Genomic DNA, 21,849 nt, shown 5'->3' with positions numbered 1-21,849 from the left:
TAATATTCTCTTTTCTGTCTGTACCACATGGAATTCAAATAGCCTCCTAGCTCACTTAAGGTGCACTAATACACTGAAGCAAGGTTGCATGAAAATTAGGGGCTGAGGCTCTAATTTAACCGGTAACATCACCGTCCAAGGCCAAATTAATGGCTTCCGCTCTGCTTTTGCAAAAGAATAATTAACTACATTGGCATTCTGAAGCTGTCAACTCAGCTGGTATCTTCAAAGCTATCTGACAGCTGATATATGTAGTCCCAACAACCCCCACCCCCCCTTTCTCACCTACCCAGGGGGGCTTTTAGTGGAGGAGTTGAATGCATATTCTCTCCATTATCAATGTGGAAAATATAGCTGTCAGTCCCTCTTTTGTGAAAATGCATGCAGCCGGTAGCAAGAGCTTTATGTCTTTATGTAATGTGTGCCAATGAGGATGCCCCAGAAACATTGTACAGTGTACAGTGTTTTGCCTCTTCAGCTTTGCCAATGAAGAACATACAATGCAGTGATTGCAAACCACTTTGGTAGATGGGGGTATAACTTAAGTGGACGTAGAAACAGAGAGAAAACACAAAAGTGGCACACACTGTCTGGAAACTGGCTTTGATACTAGCATGTTACCAAGTATCAGTTGAGCCTCTAAGGTTATGTTTCTATGGCATATGCATTAGTACATACAAAAATCCTATGAGCAGCTCCCATAGGGCATTGGCTCTACAAAAAGATCATCATTGGCAAAATAGAAGCACTGGCTGACCTCTAGATGTTTTGATGTGTGAAGTAATGTTACTGTGGTGCAATATTCATAGACTGTGATTGGCCATTCACATGTGGCCATATCTTCCAAATGGTTTCCTAATTTGAGTGGACAGGTTCACTATTGGGCCACCTGCCAGCATGGCCATGCGTTTGACCAGGAATAAAGCCGAAATCAATTTCCTCTAGTCTCTCTGTGAGGCTTTTTGAATGGCCTTGTGTTTGTGCCCGAGGGAGCACTTACTCCACTTCTGCTGACCTCTTTGTCCTTTCCCCTATGAGCATATCGCTCCCATTGAAATGATAACTGCTTTTCAATCTGTGGTCAAAACAACTGGGCACACTTTTGAAAACCCCAATGGCTCTCAAAGCACTTAAACACAGTTAGCAGAGAGATGGATTTGAGGCAGTTGTCAATATGGGTCCAGGCATGGGGATTGTCAGAAATCAGCCTAAACGCTGCCCTGGAACCATTTCATTGTGGCTTCTCTGATGGTCGGCCACCTGTCTCTCCCTGTGCACTAATTTCCAAAGAGTTAGGGTTAGCGGGTGATACATAATAGACAGATTCCCATATAATTTCATCCATATCAGGACCAATACCATTCCTATTAATATTATTTCTTGACCTGGCATGTGAGGTCCATTTAAGTTCTTATACATATTTTGAAATCAAACTATGTTCATCTTTGGAACAAAAACAGTACAGAGCTACAGTATGCTCCATTGATGTTGTTTGTGTGCAAACTTAAAAGGTAACTTGAGCTTACTATTTGACATAGAAGGAACAAATGGAAACAAATACAATCATTTCCAAACTTTGTGTCATATGCGAGTGTAATTCAATTACTATACCACCAAGGAGGCCTGGAATCTGTTGCAGAATGGCTCGTTACGACTCACTGCTTTGGGTAATGGTGTTTTCTTTTCTCGGGAAATGAAATATAATATCATTAAATAGAGATATGCAGAACGAAGTGTCGACAGATCCATCTTGGATGCCTGCTCAATCTGTTCCTGGGTGCTGAGTGGCTCCCCAACGACAGATCCAGCTCATCATTGAAACATCTCGCCATGGAAATCTGGGGAGTTGGCTCATCCGACGTTTCTGAGATTTATGGTTGTCAATATGTTGAGGTAGGAACAAAGACAGGCAATTAAGAGAAGATCCTGAAGAATGCTGAACAGTCTATTACTAAGGATTTGTTGTTAAGATGGGAAGTCTGTGTGAAGGCTATAGCTCCACCGTTCAGGCTCTTAACCTTTCGTGGTAATCCATGTGCATGCCTATACACTTGTTAAATCCCCACCTGTCCGGGGATAAAATCACTCTTGAAGACAGCTCTCACCTGTGACTGAAACCATTGACGCACAAGAGACAACAAGGATTTTGAGTGTCTGCAAGAGCCCCAAAGATAATGCAATGGTGCCACAGCTTTTAGCTCCAGATAGCAGTTAAGTGGGCTGAAGAGGGGGAAAAATGAAGAAGAGAGGCAATAAAGAAAAGCTTTGACGATGCCATGCATGAGCGTGCGGAGGCATCCTCGGGCTTGTGTCGGGTGCGTTGATTTAGTGAGTGCCGCAGAAACAAGAATACAGATGGCTGCTGGTGCTATTTGGGGCTGGGCTCGGAGAATTAGAACCTCTCCGGCATCTTTTATCTCGGGTGACACTTCAAATGCTTCAGACACAAGCGTCTGATTCTGTTCCCCAATTGTGGCACTAAGCCCATTTAATTAATTTACTTTGGGGGTTGGGCAGACTGCCACTAGGAAAAAAGGAGTATGGTAAGGGGCAAGGGAGCAATTAAGTGCTTTTACATCATTGACCATGCACACTAACAAGTATTGGCCCCCATCTGTTGGTTCTAAAAACTGTCATTTCCTACTCTTGGTGTTAGCCGTCATTATTTCGAATGACATCTCAAACAATTGTGTCCATATATAGCATAACTCTACAGTATTTCTTCCAAAGCCCTCTGTGTAATGCATTTCATGTTGACTCGTTATGTATAATTTTCAGTGTAACAAAGAGCTACTTGTCCATAATGGACCCTCAACTCTGGTTTCACAGAACTGTCAAAGAGTTGGTATCATTAACACTCAATGCGCCTACTGTTATATCATATTTTGAGGTTTTATAAGTCAATGGACCACAATTATGGACCACAATTTCAACTAAACTATATCGCCACACAAACACAAAAAATGTCAAAGGAAGGAGTGATGTCACTGAAAAACCTCCAGCACCGCAATAGCTTGGCAGTGGCTTTGAATGCTGGTGGCACAAAAGGGGTCTCCAGGTGTTTGGGTCTTGCCTGCCTCTATTCCAACAGCAGGGTGATCCAAATGCCTAACAGGATTCTGCACCTGAGCTCCGGACTGGAGAGCCAAACAATACGGTGACGCTGTATTCTGAAAGTCCATGGATCATGCATGCGGGCACTTAGGCAAAGGTGACAGATGTTTCCCTATATCAAACCCAGGAAAAAAATAAATAACTGCAAAATGCGACAAATGAGTTGCGTCCACTCCATGTGGTGGACATCTGTGCCACAGATTGCCTCTAGTTGTGGCTAAAGTCCCTTTGTTTCAGTATCAAGGAAAGCATTTTGTTCTTAAATATGGAAAATATCTTGCAGCATATCAAGGCTGATTCACAGTCAGCTTTTTAAATGGGGAAATGTCCAACTGGACAGTTGAAAATGCTATTCATCACCTAACCTACCTTCATGTTCTTTTATTAATTTATTATGAAATGTAAGTGTTTGCCTACCTTATTATGCACAAAAACAATTGAGGAGTGACGTGAGAGAAATTTTAATAATAATGGATAGTGTGATATCCACATTGTTCTATAACAAGACTAGGTCAAAACCTAGTATATAGCTGGACCGTGTATGGGTGTGCCACGTGCCACGGCCGACCAATGGTGTAACTAACTCCGCTGTAGACTGTTAATATACAGAATAATAGTCCATACATCCATACTGATCTCCGTTCCAGTGCGTCCCGTCGCCTCTCTCCCCCGCTGTCCTCTCCACCACACCCACGGCCCGCATTGATCCTCCCGATCCAAGCCCCGGTCGCTCTGGCACCCATCGGTGCCGAAAACGCCGTTCGCCGGACACCCGGTGACGCATCGGCGTCGGGACCCCCGCCGAAATCTCGGCCGGATCACCGGGAACAAATCGGCGCCCAGCTATCGGCACCGGCCGGAACCGTACCCCCGGGAAACTCCGGGAAGCGTCGGCAGTAAGCCCTCGGCGTGCCGAAACCTCCATGCTTGTCTGTGTCTCGCTCTCCGCCGACAGAACAGAGGGCTGTCAGGTGGACTGAGCTCGCGCATATGCATCGAAATAAACAGCGATATGATATAATTGTATAGATTCTACTTTAGCTTCAGTTAGCTTCAGTTAGCTTCAGCTTACATGCATGATTTTGGTCAGCCTGCTTACTGTGTGGGAGAAACGGGTTCCCGATCTCGAGCGGAGAAACAAGATGGCGGAGAAAACTAAACTTAAATTTCTGGCTCTGTGATCCTATGATGTGCCACGTGCCACGGCCGACCAATGGTATAACTTCATCACTCAGTCAGTCAGTCAGTGACAGACATTCGCGTTTATAGGGCTGGCTGGTTAATATAGAACCTCCTTGGGCTGGCCCCGCTGTTGCGGTCCAGCCAAAAAGCATTACTGCTCAACATCTGGCTTAGTGGCTTATGATCAGGACCTCAGGGGATCATAAAATTTACTCAAATATCCAAATTAATAACACGCTATGCTCTCTGCACTGAGTTCAAGTGTACTTAGGTATTACAGTGGGATCCTTTTTTGCATTAAAAAAATCATAGAAATCACATTCTTCTTCCAATATATAAGTCCTACATCCTTGATGACTATCAAACATGATCAATCATAATCGTATTGTGCAAAGTAAAGTGAATCTTTGCTTATTCAAAAATGTAGTTTATCAATCCATCCATCTATATATCTTGCTTGGCATGATTTTGCTATGATTTATGAATATTCTGAATTGTGAGCACTATCACTATTTAAAACATTTCAATCTTTTTCAGGACCTGTAGATACCCTGTGGTAACCAAAGAGACATAAAACTATAAAGTGAGTTTTAATTTCCATACAGACAGGCAGTTTCAACATGGAGGATTTCATCTGCATGTAAATAGTCTGATGAAAGGGGACCTCTGTGTTCCGCCTCATTTCCATTTTTTTTCTTAATGTGACACACTAGCAGCAGTCTATTGTACATTAGACTTGCAAGTCATGCACATTTGGCTAAACACAGCTCAGAGGCATAATGTAATCAGGGAAGCCATATTCTTGTCGCACAGAATACCCAATATTTTGGAAAATGGGATTCAGCGTATTCTCATCAAACCCCTGGAATGAAATCTGAAAAATATTTATAGCTGCGGTATTTGCTAGAATAATATGCTCGCCAGGTGAATAATCACACTGGCTGGAAGTGACAAACCAGTGTGGTGTGACATAAATAAGATGGGAATGGGACAGAGGGAAATTATTATTATCCCCTTAGGAGGGTGTTCTGCTATCCTTATTCCCAAATATAAGGCTAGTGCTTATACATATGAATTCAAACTACGGCTGTGTGGCATTATCCAGCGCCCCGACACTCAAAGGGACTTTCGATGAATCACAACTGTGATGACATGCATCCCCAAACAGGTAAGCCAGTGTTTGATGAATGTGATCTCCACTGAATGCGGTGAATACAGGCTATAGTTGACAGTCGTTAGCTGACAGAGGATTCTGTTGAAGTATGCTCCCTGCAAATTAAAACATTTTTTTTCTTTCTCCTTAAAGAGTGAAAGCTGGCAAACAAGAGTTATGGCCTCTACTGCACACTTTGTCAATGGGTCTTCAGCCTCACATGCTCATTGAAACAGAAACAAAATCAGGTAGATTTGGCGAAGCAACAGGAAAGTCAGAATACTCAACAAACCACCCGTACCCCAGGGGATGTTTAAAGTGTACACAATTATACATTTATTTTCTTAATTAGAAATCTGAGAGAATTAATGTTCAAGATTAGCACAGCACCTGCAATTTACCTTGCTGCAATGACTGAGCTTTTGGATTCAATCAATCTCTAACTGTCCTGCTGGCTGCTGCTGACTTATGACAGTACTGAGGCTTTGTGGGAGGGGTGTGTAAGTTTATTTTTGAATTAACGTTTTTTTTTTTTTAAGCGAGACACTTATAGTGGCGTGCTTATGTGTTGGATTTGATGTAGGTCGTCCCTTTTTTAGGGGCAAAGTTGTCCAGCAGCGCGACTTTTGAACAGTTTTATTTCCTTGTTTTAACATCCATCCAGTTAATTTGACTTTAGCAGCTGAGGCTATGTGGAGAGGTTGACTAATTGTTGCTTCGTCCTTACTTAAATTTTGTGGGAAATAAATAACATAGAAGTAGATAACTTTAGGATAGAATAAGACTGTGTGTATTGTGTTTACCATGTCATAGTAATAGAGCACAAAAGAAGAAGAACAGCATGTGAAGAGTGGGTGGTGTGCTGATGTCAGTGTTGGGTGATAAGAAGTTACTAGAGTTTCAGTAACGGCCGCGGATGAGCGTGCATCCCAAGGTCAAAATGTCAGCTTATCAAAAAATGGCAACAGTCTCAACCGCAGCCTGTGTGTGTGTATGTGAAGGGTCAGTTGGAACCAATGTAAAAAGAGGAACTTAGGTCTGGAACATATTATAATAAGGCTGTACCCACCTGTTTTGTCATGTAAGAGTCCTCTCTCCATGTACATGTAATAAAGACTTGTATTAATCCAGGTACTGAAGGGATCATTTTTCCCTGACAATTTGCAATCTGTACATTAAAGCATCATGAGCATAATGTCACTCTAGAATCGCGTCTCTTACTCCTACAACTTGTGTTTGCCTAGAGCTCCATAGTATTGTGCACATCTTCCTATTTTTAACTAAGCTAGTTTTCACTTGTTTACCTTTTTTGATTAGAATGCAACAACTTATATGATGACTATACCTCATCTAAATTGGTGACTGAGAGCTTTGTGTAGTTCAGTACAGTAGTATTTAAAGTCAAGAAAAGCTCATTCAAGATGTGATGCTATTTCTGTAATCCAGGCTTTTCTACTTGTTTATCATTCAGCTCATATAGTGGATGTCTCTGGAGTAATTGGAAATTCAACTTCCCATCCTACCAGAGACGATGTCAAAACATTTGCACCTTAGCTTGCAAATCCGATAAAGGCAGATTTATAGAGATAGTCATCTCATCGCTTACTGTTATTCACAGATATCTTCTGACAGTCACATTTGAAGGGGCCACGACCTTCAGAATCAGTGCTTTGTAATGGAAAGAAACCAGTTAGCCTGAATTAGTGAACCATGCCCAAAGGTTCAGCGATGGACTCCCTCCTCCCTGTGACTTTGTCAAAACAACAGATTGATAGGAAACCTATATCAATTCAGGTCTTTGAAATGCCACAAAGGGGCAGTTTGAAAGAGGATGGATTATGTCAGACACTGATGATAGCTCTTCCTTTGAAACTTGTGATTCCACACCACTAACCTGAGTCTTATACTGACGGATGATTTCTGATATCTCCTTTCAAAATAAAAGCGAGGGCAGCTCTGTCACACCAGAGGTCAAGGAAATCAAGTGAATCCAAAAGACCAGTAATGCTTTTGGTGGGGTCCATTTCTTAAACTAGATAAAGTGTGTCGTCGGGGTGAAAAGAAAAGCCTTGTTTCTCATTTTGTGGAGGTTCCATTCAGCTATGTCTCCCTTATCTTCCATCCACAGCCAACTGTATGGCCCAACACTGCCTTGATACGACAAGTGTAAGATAAACTTGACAGATCAACTTTTTCGATAGTCACCGAGCCCATAAACAACTGGGGCCTCTAATCTGATAATCCAGCAATGAAAGATTAGGCGCAGGGAGTATTATTGTGTTGTCACTCTTGCTTACAGGGTCACATGGGCTTTAGCTGCCAGGTTAGACATCCCTCGGCAAATCCTAGGGAACGTGTCACATCTCAGCAGGTGAGGGACGGCGATAAGACGGACCGGGGAGAAACGAAATGGACAAACTGCAATTATCACCTGCATTAATGAGAAGCCAAAAGAAGCTACATGAGGGTGGCAGGGCGGCCTCGTAATTAGAGACGCCGCTCTGTATCTGAAAGGTGACAGATTTGATCCCAAAAACAGCTAATGTGTGTCCATCAGCAGTCATTTGTCCCGCTGAAGTATCCTCAAGCAAGACACTGAACCCCTACTTGCTATCCAAATCATTCCATCTCCAAAACTGCGATGGTTCATGCCGTGAATGACGGTAACGCAGCCCTGCATTGTCTCCTTCCACTCTTTTCAGTTTGCAATCCTCTTCCCCCCTACATTTTTGGACTAGATATTAACCATCCAGGCAGCTCCTGCATATGCTCACTGCTATCTCACGAGGAGGGACGGAGAGTTGCAGTAATTCAAACATTCTTCAAACTGCAATTTATTTTCCCCGAGTTGTAATTATGGTCTATTAAAATGCAAATGATGTCAATGGCAGAGCAGCGCTAATCACTCAATGTCTGCTTATGGGCAGTAGAGCCACATTAGAGAGAGGCTCACACAGTGGAGACTGGGATGAACAGAGATCCTCTATCTGTGAAGGATTCAATAAATTAGACCCCCTTCCCGATGGATAATATGTGTTTCCTCAAGGAAGGGGAAGATACACTCACTAAATAACACTATTAAAGTTGAATGTGGTAAAAAATTGTATTTGGTAGTGATTCCAGTTGGTAGCAGGCATGCAGTAGACATTGATTTACTTAAATCTTTCTTAGACAGTGGTCTGCAAAACCTGCATAATGAGCAAAAAAGTGCAAATGGGAAAGTAGTTCTGTCTAGTTCTGTTTTGAGTGTTTCAGACCGTATGCATATAAAACTTCTTTTAGTTTTGGCCTGGAATTCCAATTTATTTCTGAATTCCCTCTGACGCATTTAATCTTTCCTGGAATGACATCCATTCTGAAATGATTAATGAGATTATACTGTCTAGATTCATAGGTGACATTTCACAGAATGTACCCGCACTGTATGTACAGATATTTTGCTGGGCTGAGGTTCACTCTTACACAAATGGGGTCAATAATTATCGGTGTTTCAGTGGATTATTCATGAGTGCATAGCCATGGGTAGAATATGTTCATGCATATCAAAATACACATGATTTCCTATGGGTCATGTGAGTGAAGGCTACACAAGAGCTACACTTACAGAATAATGAATACCGTGACCATGAGTTACATCTGCGTCGTGAACAACCTATCGCATGTTCTTCTCCCCCCTTGTGTGTGTTTCCAGCACGCTGCTATTTTATCCTGTGGACCCTGTTTGCACATGTGTATGCTCTGCAGTCCCATCAGTTTTACTATGCATTACATCAAGCCTAGTGGGGATTACAGCTTATCTATAGCGCTGTTAACCATATGCCGTGACAACAACCTCGTGTCCCCCTTATCAGAGGGTTAGCTGCTGACAAGGGGTGGCGTTATTAATAACCAAGAAGCTTTCAACTGTTCACAGGAATGCAGCCCAACAATGCAGAACTTGCAATGCAATTCTACAAAATAAATTGCATGAGCTGAATATTTTCGTGTTCAAAAAGTCTTGGCATTGATTTATGTTTGTGTAGCCATTTTAAGTGAATTGTGAAATACCTGGCAAAATGGAAAATATGTTGTTTATAACATTAAGTAAAATTATGATTATAGAGATGTTCCAAAATTGTCATATTCAGACAAACAGTCCAAAGGCAGGAACATATTTTGGCAACTCTTCATTGAGTCTGATAGGAAACGTTAAACCTGCTGAAGCAAAAAAAGCATGGTGTGATAACATTGCATGCATATAAGGCAAACAAACTGTCAGCTTCTGCACTTAACAAACCGAGAACGGGCTGACCGCTATAGTGGAGTGCTTTTGTAATCACTGGTGAGAGGATTTGCGAGAATATAAATAGCACTTTCATTAGATCAATACTGTCATCCCTCCTCCGTGGGCTCACATTAAGAGCGCAAGCTGGGTAATAATGGAGGACTGGTTGGACACACTCTGTAGCATTCTGTTTGATCATATGGGGTGGTGTGGGGTGGCGTCCCCCAGGGCGCAGGCTCTGGCCCGCTGATAAATTCATCTTTTTGACTGGCCCCATGGGAGCTTGGCATTGAGTGAGGGGCATTGATTTTTCATTAAGGAGATCACTGCATTGGAAATTGAATTTATTTTGGTCTTAAGAACATAACAGAGCCGTTTGCAGGTCAGCCTAAGGGCCAGGGAAGAATGCCAATACACCGAAACTGATGGAATGTTTTGGCAGACTAATAATGCTTCCCCCGTTCCCTCTGGTGAAATACACATAGGTGTAAAGCAATAACATGCAAAGGTGAGGGCTATACTGTTATTGGATAGAGTGTGCTGTGGTTGTGCTGTACAGTAGGCTGCTTGACGCTGTTGGCCTAGTTCAGACTGATGCTAGCAGCCTTGGGCACCATGTTGTGTAAACAGTGCACAGTTTCATATAGAATGTGAAAGTAGGCGTTGACACCCCCAGAAAGTCTTTGCTGTATAATAGCATATAAAGGCATTTGCATTCAGCAACTACTAGAAATAGCAGAAATATCCGCAGGTTTTATAAAAATGTAAACACATTACTATTTTTTTTATTATCAAGTAAAGATACACAAAACTAAACTGTATGTATAGGGTGACTCACACTGCGGTCTTAAAAAGGCCCACCCAGCAGTTTAGTGGTTGAGTCAGTCATGATTCAACGGTACAGTATAAAGAGTGTGGGGTCAGTTATCCCCTAAAATACTTTAATTCAATGTGTGGTAACACTTTACTTGGACAGTTGAATGTTGATCCCTTTTCTAACATTAACCCCAACCCTAAGATTAAACCTAGCCCAGACATGGACTAATTTTCACACAATTATAAGTCTGACTCAGTAGACTTTTTAGTGAGACATAGTTGCTTGATAGGAACTTGAGTCTCATCATTACATTTATATGCTATTTTATTATACTCTCATACTGTCATGGCAGGGCTTTTCAATGTTGTTTACACACTGCATTTTACCACCTAAATTCATCAGGGTTCAGCAAAATATCAAGGGTCACTGGCTGGTACTGTACCTTGCACCTATATGCAAACCTTTTACACTAGCTGTAAATTTCATCAAGGTGAGGTAAAGTGTTTACCCCATTAATTTATTTCAGCGAAAGCCAAAGCGCTGACCCGTAAAATGAGCTAAGATAATAGTGACCTTAACATGGTCTTCTGCACATGGAGGTAATTGCTAAGGCTCCAGATCAATCAATATTGACTTGCCAGTTTTTTTTTTCCTTCCCCACCCACTATTGCTTGAGCTGAATGTGTAAAATTGGCTTTAGACGGATGGAGAACATATCCCTGATAGTTTAACCTTTATCTGGCTAACATGTTCACTTATCTGTACAATTATAGATTTTGCCAGTCAAGCTGTTTCACAGAAAATCTGTTGAGTGTTGAAAGACTGGAGAGCACCGCCAGGCTAAGTGTGCATATCTGAACAAATCTCCAACAGTGCATTTGAATTTCATTATTTAGAAGAGAAAGACTGCAGTTTGAAAACACATATACAGTGTAGAGTGAGATCCTTACTTCACAAAAGGTGAAAAGTTGTGTCTATGCATGAGCACTGCAATAATTTAGAGACTTGTGTCCACAGGCACAAATCACTAGAAATGAAGTAGTTGATATTGTGCAATAACAGTTCATCAATAAATTGGTATGAAAACAAGTATGCAGGCATGTACGTGCATACACACACACACACACACACACACACACACACACACACACACACACACACACACACACACACACCTTTACATCACAATCGCTGTGCACTCTAAGGCATTTGATTTCTCTTTAATTTTTCAAGGTAGGGGCACAGACTTAGCAGGCATTTCCATCTTGACTTGATAAATCTCACAATCTTCTTTTCCTTGCCACACTGAAGTAATTTATTTTCTATCTCTCCAAGCTATATTTTCCAGTTAATATTTCATTTTTTTTTTTTCATACAACCTGACAAAAGATGCCACAAGGGATGATAAGAATTCTGAAACCTTTGCACTCTCGCACTAGATACAGGGTTTACCTTGAGAATTTTTCAGAGAAATAAGACTTCTAAAATAACTCTCTAAACAAAATCAATGTGCTCAAACACGAGCAGTATGAACTCTTCCTCTAATAAGCAAGTCTGAAACATTAATTATTAACCCAGAAATATGAGTTTTCTTGTACATCTGTCCAGTACTCCAGGCATATTCAGGTTTATAGATGACAACTTCAACTTCAACTAACCACGGGGTTGCAACTTGCATTAAGCACCCGATGAAAACAACACCATCTAACACGCATGTGCTTCATATTTCCCCCCCTCAGGTAAAGATTACAGTCACTAGCTGATCAGAAGCGTTTCTATTTACATGTCTGTTCCTGGATCTCATTTAAAGTTGCCAGAATAGATATGCACATTAATTCAAAATGGCAAATCCTGAATGTGCCACTGAGATCCATTTCTCTATCCAGGCAGCTAATCATTCATTATTAATATGCGACAAATGTGCTTTGTTTAGACTCGGGATTATGAGAGCAAATTCAATTTTTAAAGTCTTAGCAGAGTTGCATGAACACTGTGATCTTAATGTTTTACAAAGCATGGATGTAGGCAGTAGAGCCTAATTACATGTTCTTTGAGTGATGGGTGGCGGTATCCTTCTGGCCATTCAACTCAAACTTAATTTGAATTTGATAAGATTTCTTTTTGAGACATTGTTAGGCTAATGTAAATTTGGAGGGAAGACGAGAGCCTACCGGTGGCTTAACTTTGATGAGGTGTTAATATCTAATATCAAAAGCAGATAAAACCCTTATTAGCCCCGGTGGTCTTGCTAGAGTGGGAGCTTATTACACAGAGGAGATGAGACGAAAGCAGATGAAGTAATATGACTGCCGGGGGCTTTGTTACATGTCCTTAAGCTTTCTGACGGGGTCAACTTAATTTTGTGACTTAAACGCTGAGGGTTTACGAAAGCAGACAAGCTGATATTGTTTGAGAGATCTAATTCAGACTCTCATGTTTCATAGACTTCTGCAACATCTGGGGGATTACAGTGTCTAGAGCCAGAGGCAGTTTGATAATCGGTTGTCATTTTAGGAGTTGTACGCCCTTCCCAGCTTTGGCTGTTTCTAAAGGTCTTTGGTTCAATCGAATGTTTGTGAGATTAGTTGGCTGCACTCTTTTCAAGAACTATTTCCATGTGGTGTCTTGGATTTTAAATGTTTGCCTTTAGGCTCTAGCTCCTCCAAATGCTGCGTGGCAGACTGATATTTAGTTTCTGACTAAAAGTAATTTCGAGATATGCTGAAAGAATGTTGACATGGTTTGATATCTAATATAATGGTCAACACGCGGTAATACACATCGTAAACTCAATCAAATGTGAAATGTAACGGGGAGCAACACTTAAACATGCATTAAGTGGATCATCGGGAGAAGTTATTTAAAGTGAGGAAAGTGTATGGGATTGTAGTAAATATCACTTTACTACATGCTTAGAAAATAATGTACTGTTTGTTTCTTTGAAGTTCCTTTACAGTAAACTATATTTTGATGAGTTTCACCTCTTAAAATTGAAACATAACGTCACATACACTGCTGAACGGCAAGGCAGTTGAAAATGACCGTCCTAGCGCTCTCCACAAAGCACAAAGTAAGCACACTGTTCGTACGCCACCAATCAATGCCGCGGGACCAAGAGGAATGAGCTTTTGGCTGAATGAATGAGGGACTGCATCAATATAAAACGTTCACCCTAAACAAGTCGGAAAACACCTTGGGTTCTAGCACTATGTCCCATTGATTTCTGCTCGGCTCAACGTGGATTCTGCAGCATTTAGACATTTAATTCCCTTTCAAGCAAAGTCATTACACAGCCGAGCATTTAATTAAGCAATCATGGTGGTGCAATCTGAATGATTCAGTGTCTAAATGTGGGCCAAGTTGGCATCGTTGTGCTTTTCCTGTTCCTAGTACAACTGCTTCACACATTCAGTTGTTAATATAACTGACTTTTGATTTCAGTTTCATGGAAAAAATGAAAATCTGCATGAATGACACGGCTTCCCACAATGTGTAAACTGTAGGCTACAGCTGCCCGTGGAAATCGTCAAAGGTACGAAAAATTTGGCAAAAAGTCGTACATCTTTAGAGCCGCGCTGCATAAATCCGCATAGTTCACACCGCGGACTCTTAATTAAGTGTGTACTAAAGGGTTTTGTGAGATGGAAGGAGCCAGGTATTCACGGCTGACCTATTTCCTAAGCTAAAGGAGCATCATTTTAGGGGCATGGGCACAGATGTGTCTGAGGATGTGCTGGGGAGGCGTTCTCACCTCTCCACGCCTCTGTGAACAGGGCGACAGTTCGTTATGTCTGGATATGGCCTGTGTGTGTGTGTGTGTGTGTGTGTGTGTGTGTGTGTGTGTGCGCTTGGTTTGGCTTTCCCCAAATGAGCTCAGCTGTACTGACATTGGAATTCATAAAGTGTTCGTCGTCGGTCAGTTGGGACCGCTTGTCATAGAGACTTCGCTTTCACAATGAACTGCAGATGCATTACTTTGATATTTTCTAATTATTCCAAATCATTTGAATCAAAAGTCTGTTCTTAAAGATGTTGATTGCTGTGTCATATCGCCAGTGTTAATCTTAATGCAAAACAATTTCCCAGCTAAATAAGAAAACAATAGCTGGCAGTTTGTGATTTATTCATTTAATAATACTATCAAAAAATGGGAGAATTCCTACAGCAGATAAAAAAAATAGGCAATTAAATTCATGTCGCGTTGAAACAATGTGGACGAACTACGAATGAGTTTATGGTCTCAAGTTACAACTTATTCACAAGTTTAAGTCTCTGGTAAAAAGAGAATTAATTTCATGGCAGGTTTGTCACTGACAATGAAGACATTTATTTTCTATAAATACTAGGTGAGTTTTATGAGCCAATGGAAGGAATAACAATCCTGTCATCTGATATGCTTTAGATTTAGATAGATTCAAATAGAATATGGCGAGCATGGCAGCAAATGACCAGTGACAGGCAAACAAAAACAATAGTAGAATCGAACAAGTGTGAATGAAGTAGACTTGACTGGATTAAAAACTGTTTTTTTATAGTTTGTCCTCTAGAAGTCTTTCTGCACATCTCCTACTTCAATCTTCCTTCATCTCGAGAATAATATACAAAAGTATGCTGGAGTGAGAGATATGACTTATCAGTCATTTGGAGTTTTCAGTGCAAATATTACCTTTCCTCATGCCTGTGGGTCAGTCTTTTCTGCTTCATGAGAAGTTTTGACACTGCACTGCATGGTGTTTTCATACAGTATAACATTTTTTATTTTCTTTCAAATAATAAATACAATACTGTAGATAAGTAGATAAAGTAACTACAGATGTTTGAAAGAGAAGATTGGTTGGGTTTCATTTATCGATCTGTTTATATGCTGCTAATAAGAGTTATAAAAGGGAACTAAACTTCTCTGCATTTATCATGCTTGCAGTTACAGGGACAAACATGATGAATCTAAAACGAGAGTGGGGTGGAGTTGTATATGTGTGATGAGCTCATTAGCATGTATCAGCATACCAACACACAGGTTGCGGATGCTTGAAATTGCCATGATAGTTGGATAGTACGCTGCAAGTGTCCTGTTCACGATCCACTGCGTATCTGGGCTTAGTTAATATTGTGCTGGTTTAATCAAATCAACAGTACAATACAATATCAACTAGACACAGTAAGGCAGCATCACAGAATACTAGAATACTAATCTCATCAAACAGATTTGTACTCCTTAAATTAACTTACTGTGTAGTTTGTGTCATGTTAGTTTAGTCTCTTCAAGCCATAGCCCCCTGTGGTGTTGGTGTGCTTTCTACAACTTCTAAAACATTACTTTAAATGCAAGTTATCCACAAATGCCATGTATTTTCTCATACCTAGATATGTGTAAAATAACTTCTCCATCTGCGATTTGATGTCACTCATGGATTATGCATGGCTGGAGTTTTTATCTCTAAGGAATCATCACATAGAGCCGGTGAGCGGGTTAGCCTCACTCTGCTGGCTGCCTCTCTATCTGTTAACCTTTTTAGATGCTGTTACGCCGTTTATTATACGGCTAAAGTCGCTCTGTGCCTGAAACAAAAATCATCAAATGTTTTCACATGGTCTCAAGATATAATTTTCACACACTAATGTCATACCCCAAAAGTGCCACAGTGATTGTGGAAACCAATTTTCAGCTTATTTCAAAAAAAGAAATTTTGCTTGATAAATGAGGCCGGGTGCTTTTTAAAAGGATATTGTTGAAAAACTTGAACTTTGACATTCTAAACTCTGTCTGCAGATGTTAATCAAAGTCAAAACTTAATCCAGGCCTGATAAGACGCTCTATTTAACAGACTCATTTTGGCAGGGGGCTCAATCAGGTGAAATGAAGAGGAACTGATTGCTTATGGTGATTGTGCTGATTACATTTTAAATGTAAAACTTCCCAATAGTACATGGTCCCGAGCTATTCTGTGAATGCCAAGGTCCTTCCATTCCCAAGGATTGCGAAGGAAATACTGTACATTATTATTATTTTTGTAAAGTGAATTGAAAGTTGTAGAACTATGGCGATGTGAACAGGTCAAATGGAAAATTAACCCCCCCCCCAAAAAACCCCCCAAAAACTAAGCATCACTACAGGATTTTTGTTTTGTTTGTGTTGCTAGATGTAAGTATAGCCTAGAAATAAATTGTTAGTCCATGTAGATACATTTACTTTCCTACTTGACCACCCCACACCCTGTCATCTGTAAAATGTATGAAATGACATTGACTTATCACTCCAGGTCCAAAACCAGAAAATAGGACATTATTTTGTGAGGAAAAAGGCATTTTCTTATTATCCTGTTTATGTATTACCAAAGCAGCATCCATCATCAACATGTTTTCAAAGTTTAATAAAACAATCATGTTCTGTAGGAGGGAGAGTTCAGCATTCCTGACCTTCTCTTATTCCGGCTGTGAGCAGAATTCACAATGACGGAGATCTGTGTCGCAATTTTCCCTCCAGTCAAAACATTATGGATGCTTGTGCTACAGCTGTCATATCTATGACATTTCAAAATATATGATGAAAGGCATTTGCATGAAATACGGCATGGGATAAAGCATTAGCATATAGTGGCATAAAGACAATTGTCTTTATTCCTGCTCTCGGAGATGACAGGTCATGTCATGTACTACATGCATGTGTCAAAGCGTACATGAACTACTGGTTACAAATCAAAAATTAAAAGAATAAAAAAATTAATCCAGTATGAAGATCGTCTATCTTGCAAGTTACTCTGTTTACACATATACAGTACACAGTTCTTATGGCCTAGTTCAGTCTAATCAGCATTTGTAAGCATGTATAACCCTCTGCTAATGCAAGAGACTAATCTGTGATATCAAACCAATGTGAAACTCCTTCAATGACATATATGGGAGACTCAGAAATCATTTTGCAAAATCATACAAGTTTGTCCGAACTTTCGCATTCAAGTGGGTTTAATATCATGAGAGTGATATCAGTTTCAATCCAGAAAATCACTCTTGATCCTTTTTTTTAAAAATCATTTTGCATCTTTTCCAATTCATCCGCTATAGATTTGAATGTTGGTGTGACGCCACAGATTAGGGGGCTGGACAGACTCCTTTCCCATGTTTCTGGCTACGTGACATGGATGTAAAAAGTTACAAATAAGAGCAGAAATGTTTCAATGCTATTCCTCTTTACATAGCTAGAGGAGGGGGCATGGGAAAGTGTCACATTGGAGACGGCTTCGCATGTGTCATGTGACCAGCTGCTCAGAAATCATCCCAGCCATACAGTGTGACATGGAAATCAATGAGCATCGCCGGTCAATCGCTTTTCCATCCACATTCTTGTGTGCTGTAGATCTAACCAAAGCTCCCCCTTATACAACGATACAGCAGAATATCAGCAAAAAGTAATGAACTTGAAGACTTGAATTACATCTGGTGGTAAGATGTTAAAAGTGAAAGGTCATAAGGTCGTCATCTTATGAACTCTTGCAAGCTGGCTTTATCAAGATATCGCTACTGCTGTTCAAAGCAGTTTCTTCCTACCTTCTCTCAAGCTCAAAGGGAAAAAAAAAGAAAATAACTTTTCAACGGGAGCTATCCATTTTTTCCTTTTTTTTTTTATATGACCTCTTTTTTTGTTTCCCTCCTGGTATCACGTTCTGCATCTCCCTTGCATCTCCACTCCAAGGAGAAGAGTGGGGTGAGACCAATGGCAGAATGGAGGCATTTCACTGTGTGACCTCAATCACAAGAAGGCTTCCAGTGTTTTAAAAGTCAAGAGAGCCTGTTATTTCACATAGCCAAATTCTGTGGCACATATTGAGAATATGGGAGGAAAAAAATGTAATACCTCCTGGGTAAGACTGCTCATACTTAGTAGAGAACTGTGTCAAGACTTGCAATATAAGGAGCGAGCAGCCTGCCTGTTGAAGCACTTTGTAAGGGTCACTGGGACACAACTGGGTCTGCCGCATGCTGGACTGATGCGCAGCAGCCTGTGGTGGCCTGTGCTTTTAAACCTTGGTGAATCTCTGATATTAACTTAGGTAGTATGATTGACACTTGCAATTTATTGTGTTATACTGCAGTTTCAATTACAAACAGTTGAAATGCTGTCATCACACCACTGGCTTTGTTTACTTAGTGATTTATTGGAATGAAAAGTCTCTTTCACTCTAAAATGTATTGTCTGAACTTTTGACACCGACAGGCAGCATGTGAGCTAAACATGAGTTGTAGATGCATTTTGAAGCTGCAAAATGCTTGCTTTTGCTCTTAAAAGCACATGGGAATGTATCCAAAATGTAGATGGTCCGGTAAAGACTGTGTTGTTAATCAATCCATCAAACAATTTTGGATAATAAAACAAATGGCAATTTTGTACAAGTAGTAAAAATAGCACATACTGATCAAAGCAAGTGGGATACCTGAATCTAATCACAGACTACTAATGTGTCAAATCAAGAATAGTTTTATCTAACATTTTACTATATGATACAACCTTTAAGAATTCAGGCAACAATCTAACATTCAAAAATATGTCAGTGTTGCTGTTGACTTAAACTTGTATCATTCATGGTTTAAAAGCACATTAGCTAATCCCTATAAGTGACCTGAAATTCCAATGGTCATACACATCGGTCTCACACTGGTATAAAATGCTATCTGTCCGATCAATTTCAAAGTGAATGACATGGAGTTGTTTAAGCATGAAAAATTGTAATCCTGACTGTGTGCCGGTGTTGTTGTACATGACCTTTAGAGGTGGGGGCATAGGGGAGGGGGGGCATTTTAAAGAGAAAACACCACGATTTCTTCATAATGCTCCTTTGATATGAAGCACCAATAAGCCAATTTGCCACAATGTTGCAATAACTGAGTGAGTGTAGTGAAATCTGGCCTCTGAAATGGATGGGTTACAGAGAGATCATCTGTCAACGCTGGTACAAAACATGGCTGACTAACATTTAGATGCACGAAGATTTGAGAGGCGTGAAAGGCCAGAAGGTTTATATGTGGTGTGTGTGTATGCGTGTCTGCATGTGTGTGTGTGTATCTGTATTTGTGTATATGCATGCTTGTGTTGTACGGAATGAGAATTGTTGAATCAAAAACATTGTCAGTGTTGTTGCTGTTAATCAAATGCAAATCCGCCGGCTGATTGTATTGTGATTCGCCTGTAGTGCCGCATACATAGGAGGCCCAATAGCAAAGCTAGCTAGAGGAAGCCATTAGTGGACCACAGTGTGCGATGTTATGAAATCAAATCGCAAGAAGTCTCACATTAGATTACACAGTCATAAAGATCAGTAAATATATGTACTGTATGTGTTGGCAGAGCAGAAAACCAGTAATACTTAACATATACTTTATTTCACTGTGACTTCAGGCTTCAGTGACGGCTGCTTCACATAGCATTTGATTTTCCGGGCAGAACTAACCTACTGTACTAATGTTTGGGATTGTTTGCTAGTGGAGTACATTTTCAAGGGCTGTTAATTTGTAATTTGTAATCATGAGCTGTAGTTTGTTTTCCATTCACTGCAATGCATATGGAAGATGTAAGGGGTTATTTATTGAATGTGACAAATAGTGTGCAAGTTCTAAATGAAAATGTTGCAGGCTGCTTGTTGAATATTATGAACTCAAGTTATAAAAGTATTGTGGGTGTTGAACTGTGTTTTGCTTGATCTATTGGTCATGCTTGTATAATGGCAGTGACTGTATATTTGGTTTGCTGCGATGGCTAGCAAAAGTTGATTTTCAACATTCCTCATGGCAGTTTGCTATTTGTTAGTAATTAATCATGGGGTAGTGATGTCATCAAACAGCTCTTAAACATTGCTAATATCCAGCTCAAATCAGCAACATACTTGACCTTACCACCTCTGGGCTGGTGCTGCTATGTGCTTCAAAATCGAGTTATGATATCCGCTATAAACCATGTAGCTCTAAAGATAAACCATGGAGACAGGAGTTAAATCCTTAGAGAGGCCTACCTTGAGGTTGAAGGTGTGAAAGTCATGGAACATTCTCTCTCCTGAGACCTGTGACAGAGCGGGGGGGGGATGAGACGTCAGTCATGATTAGGCCAGAGCACAATTACACCGCAGTCCCACTGACAGTGATTGATCAATGAGGAACTCCCTTAATGAAGACAAGGGCTCAGGGGCTCCCTGGAGCAAATTGGCAAAAGTAAGTAGTGGGAATAGTGTCCCAGATGGCTGAGGCACTAAGGGGATCATCCCATTTGCAGCACCTTGGTAGGAGACAGGCGCATATCTGACTTCAGATCATTGGAGCAGAAGTCAAACTGAAGTGGTCAAGTTATCAACCATCAAAGGATAAGTCTCCTCCATGTTTGACCAGGACCCTATTTTCTTATAATTTCCCATCATATTGATCCATTTTGCACACAATCTTGTCAACTGCTTCTCTATAGAGAGAGCCATGTCTCATTTGCCTCCAGTACAGTCCTATCAGGCCAATGGACACTCAAAAAAAAGACCCCAAAAACACCCAAAACATTGTATTTTTCAACACATTTAAAGCTGCACTAGGCAAGATGTTAATGTAAAATTACACCCTAAATCACAAAGTGAGCCCATCCTTCCTAATTGAGACCCTATAGATTTGCCCTATTTGCCCAAATGAAACTCTGGTGTTGGGCATGAACACTTCTCCGCCCACAGGAAATAATGAAGCGAAACTTCAGAGACAAATACAAAGTGTCTCCTAAACAGCAGGGAGCTCTCTGTCCAGAGAAAGCTGGACTCACAAGCGTTAGATCTTTTGCCTCTCTGATCCCTTTGGTGTAAAGCGAATACAGAGCGGCTGGGTTGCTAAACGTTGTGTGCAGTTTACTGATGACCGATGCTTTCTGGGTATTGAAGTTCAAAATGTTTCAAACAGTTACATCTCGCTGCCATTTGGGGCCGCCAATGTGCGAAGTTGCCTGATGCAGCTTTAATTTTCAGTTCACAACATTCACTTGTTATTTTGCGCTACTTTACGCAGTGGATGCACACAAGAAATGACCCTGTTGTGTGGTGAGGCAGCATAGACAGAGGTGCGATGCTTGAGAGTTGGAGTCCAAAGAGTAAGCAGAAATGAAGTGCTTAAGCAATGGCCATGGTAGCATCAAAACTGTAGGAGAAAGGCATGACTTTAGATCATTTTCATTTATATCTGTTTACCAACATGTCTCACTACAGAGGGAGGAATCAATATGTTGACAAAGACATGCTGCGGGTGCTTTTGCGATTGATTTTTACAGTGTCCGTTGGCCTGATAGGATTGTATTAGAGAGACGCGCGC

General features: G+C 40.7%; 1 protein-coding gene across 1 annotated transcript in view; it reads right to left on the bottom strand.

Moving 5' to 3' along the window:
- Nucleotides 1-20,577, bottom strand: part of LOC139914456 (receptor-type tyrosine-protein phosphatase delta-like) — a 192,683-nt gene extending 172,106 nt beyond the window's left edge. Inside the window, exon 1 of the mRNA XM_078291873.1 lies at nt 20,532-20,577. The gene's annotated coding sequence lies outside the window, so the exon portion shown is untranslated. The remainder of the gene's footprint in view (nt 1-20,531) is intronic.
- Nucleotides 20,578-21,849: the final 1,272 nt, after the last annotated feature.

This window comes from Centroberyx gerrardi, chromosome 23 (genome assembly GCF_048128805.1).
Source record: "Centroberyx gerrardi isolate f3 chromosome 23, fCenGer3.hap1.cur.20231027, whole genome shotgun sequence".
In the NCBI taxonomy this organism is placed as follows: Eukaryota; Metazoa; Chordata; class Actinopteri; order Beryciformes; family Berycidae; genus Centroberyx; species Centroberyx gerrardi.
This window is presented reverse-complemented; position numbering and strand designations above follow the sequence as displayed.